This window comes from Onychomys torridus, chromosome 14 (genome assembly GCF_903995425.1).
Source record: "Onychomys torridus chromosome 14, mOncTor1.1, whole genome shotgun sequence".
NCBI classification, from domain to species: domain Eukaryota; kingdom Metazoa; phylum Chordata; class Mammalia; order Rodentia; family Cricetidae; genus Onychomys; species Onychomys torridus.
In genome coordinates, this window is record NC_050456.1 from 76,653,250 (window position 1) to 76,657,188 (window position 3,939).

A 3,939-nucleotide genomic window follows, 5' to 3' on the forward strand; every position below is an offset into this window, starting at 1 on the left:
AACTGCTCTTGTCTCAGCTGTGGACAATATGCTGTCCAAAATGGACAAGCAGGACACAAATGAAGTCAACTGCCAAACTTTGCCAAGATAAAGTAGACCAGTCCTTTAAAATTCCTGCTTCACAGAAAAGTCTGTCAAATATTCTAGGCCTGTAGGCCAAAGATGGATGCCTCAATGTTGCAGAGGAACCTTGGGTGACTGTCCAGGCAGGCAGCTGTCTCTGTCATTTCTATAGTTTTGGAAGTTGCTTGCTCTGCACTTCCTGTTTACTGAGGGAGACCTGGAGAGGGAGCTGCAGTGAGGGCCAGGTATGGCTCTCAGCCCCACAAGAACAGAATACACCCCTGGCCCAAGGAGAATAGAGGGTGGAGCCAGGAGAGTTAGCTAGTGCAAAAATAAGATGGTTATTTTTGCCAGTCTTGGTAGCTCACACCTGTAATTTCATTACTTGGAAGACTGAGGCAGGGTGATCACAGGTCAGAGGTTAACCTGGCCATACAGTATTACAGTATTATCTTTTGTGTGTGTGTGTGTGTGTGTATGTGTGTGTGTGTGTGTAGCTGAGGATCAAACCCAGGGCCTTGTGCTTGCTAGGCAAGCACTCTACCACTGAGCTAAATCCCTAACTCCTAGAGTATTATCTTATTTCAAAACAAACACAAAAGTTATGTTTTTCTTAGGAAAATTTAGTTTCTTCACCAGGACCCAGAGGAATTGGTGCTGGCACTCCTGTGCCCCTCTGTATGTTCCCTGCTGTCTTGTGCCTGTGCTGTAACACATGTTAGGGCTGGGAGGTTCCCTGGGGTAGGGTGTCTTATACACCCCAAGATATACAGCAAAACCTGACTGCTCCCTTAAACATGCCACAGTCAATTTTTTTCCCTCCCCACAGCCCAAGACACCTCTGCATATGACCAGGAGCCTCCTTCCATCAGAATCAGAGAACCACTAACCCTGGAACAGTCCCTAGAAGAGGACATGCTGTGCTCCCCGCCTCCCCCAAGTCAGCCTGTCTGCAAGATTCTGTAGGAAACGAAATTTATTAATTTCTTCCCCCTGCCTTCTCTTTCTTTGGGTTGACTATTTTAAAACAGTAAGATTCTGGGTTTGTGGCAGAGCACTCGCCTAACATGAGCAAAGCTCCAGCTTCATCCTTCACCACAATAATATAAACATGATATAGCGTTACTATAAAAGTACATAACATTAAATACATCTTTTAACTACTTAAAATAGTATTTTTTATTTATTTATTTATTTATTTATTTATTTACTTACTTACTTACTTACTTACTTACTTACTTACTTATTTACTTAGCCCTGGGTGCCCTGGAACTGACTATGTAGACCAGGCTGGCCTCCAACTCACAGAGATCCACTTGCCTCTATCTGCCAAGTGCTGAGATTAAAAACATGTGCCACCATCAACTGGCCCTATTTATTTTTTATTGTGTGTCTGTTTGTACTTATGTGCATACATGTCATGGTCCTTGTGTAGAGGTCAGAGAACGACTTGTCTGGGATGCTCTTAGTCTACAATGTGAATCCTAGGAACTGAATTCAGCATGACCGACCAGGTTTGGCTTTTCCCATCAGCCCCTCGTGCCAGCCCCCAGTGTTTGGCTTTCTGAGAAACCATCATGCTATTTATTAAAAATAAATTCTTTGATGGGAGTGTGGTGGCACACACCTTTAATCACAGCACTGAGGAGGCAGAAGAAGGCAGATCTCTGTGAGTTCAAGGCCAGCCTAGTCTACATAGTGATTTCCAGGCCAGCTGGGGTTACACAATGAGACCCTGTCTCAGTAAATAAATAGATTTTTTTTCTGAGTCAATTCTTGACTTTTGGGTTTTGAACTTGATCCTGGTGGTCCCCATGTCTCTGTCTTCTCAGACAGTTGAGAGCAGGTAAGGTGTGGATATTAAGGACTCCTAAGGAGTCAGTTGAGGTCTGGACCCTTTACTTGTTACTTTTGCATATCAAAACAGCCAAATGACGCATGGAGGAAAGGCTGGTTTCAACTCATGGTTCCAGAGACTTCAGTCTATAATGTTTGCTTCTGTTAGTTCTGACCTTGGAGAGGCAAGGCATCACGATAGTGAAAGTGTGGAAGGGACCAGAGACGAGATCCCCCTTGACCCACCTCGAGATTTTCAGAACCTCACCAACAGCCAGCTGGCGAGCAAGTCCTCAGCATGTGAGCCTTTTTACTCAAATGCTTTCTGAATTACCCAATCCTGGGAGTAGAGGTTTGGAGAGCGGGGTTCTGGACTGAGGTGGCCTTTGTCACCTAGCAGGACAGGTCCCTAGAAAAGCTGGCTTGTGGAAAAGCATAGTTGTGTTTCCTGCAGGCTTGAGCTGGTGGCTGGAGATTCAGACCTTTGCATGGTCCCCTAAGTTCTCCAACGATTAAGCATGAATACAGTATTTTTAGCCTGGAAATATTTGCAGGGGAGGAGCTGCCCAACACCTACAGGGGCCATAAAATAATTTCCATAAAGAAGCGGAGAACACCTCACATGGAACACTGCAAGCGCCTGTGAGCCCTCCAAGATCAACACTGCCCCAGTGCCCGCCAAGGCCCCGAACAAGGAGGGCTGCTGTATGGACTGGGCAGCAGCACCAAGCAACCACACACTGTCTCCTTGGAACAAGGCCGGCAGTCTCCTGCCCATCCATCGCAGCCTCCTCTCTTGAAGGGTCAGTGACAGGACCAGGTGTCTGGGAGGGGTTGATAAAGACCTTCTGTCTCTCTTCTGGGGCCTGTGTTGACCATGGCTGGATTTCAGTAGTCCCAGCAGAAGAGATCTCGTCCCCAGCACTCATGAATCACCCACAGAGGTGGGACTTACACAACGTATGGCTGTCTCAGAACCTTCCTCCCTGTATCTCCCAATGTGCTGGTGAGGAAGGCAGTGAGCTGCTCACTTCTTTTATGTGTGTATGTATGTACATGTACGTGTGGGGATACATGTGAGTATGTGTATGTGTGTGCATGTGGAAGCCAGACCACAACCTTGAGTGATGTTTCTTATTTCTTAGGTTCCAGATACTTTATTTTCTGAGACAGTGTCTCTCACTGCCTGGAACTCGCCAAGTAAGCTAGGTGGTCCTTCAGTGAGCCCCAGGGATCCTTCTGTGTCTGCCTTCTCAGTTGTTGGCTTATAAACACACACTACCCTGGCACTAGCTTTAAGAAACCATACATTTACTGGGGATTGAACTCAGGCCCTCATGCTTGTAAGGTAAGCACTTCACCCACTAAGCTATCTTTGAGGCTTTTCGGGTCTTAAAAAGATGAAGAATCTGGGCTCAAAGAAGCCTGAAGAAGGACACCTACATTTCCAGCTCAGTGTCTGGGTCTGGGCATCCTGTTGGCTTAGCTGGGTTGGCTTACGTGGTACAGAGAGGATGGGGTAGATCACTGTGGAGAGATGGACCTGAAGACCCTGCAGCCTCCCAGGCAGGTATTTTAGTCAAGATGGGCTCTTTCCTTCCTGGGCAGCTGCATCTGTAGCACTGTAGATGTGGGCTTCACTCTGGGTCCACCTCCCTAGGCTGTCCTGTGTGTCTTTGAGACAGGCCTTACCTTCTCTGAGCCTTTCATTGAGAAATCACCTGGAAGGTCAGGTGGTTATAGAGGAAACAGAGTGATAGGCCAGTCTTGGTCCAGGTGGGCAAACCCAACCCCCAGGCACTGACCCCAGCCAAAGAACAGAAAAATCTCAATGTGGAAGATGGACAGGTTGGCTGGTGTCATGAAGCTGTTGGCTTGGCTGAACCAAAGCCCACAAAGGCTCTTCTTCCTTGCAGTATGAACCAACATGCATGATGCTGAGCCTGCTTTCAAGGACAGCACAGAACTTCTGGACTCTGAGGAACACTCCAGACTCCTGAGGGGCCCTGGTACCTTTACTATGGGAGGGAAGGAGGTGGA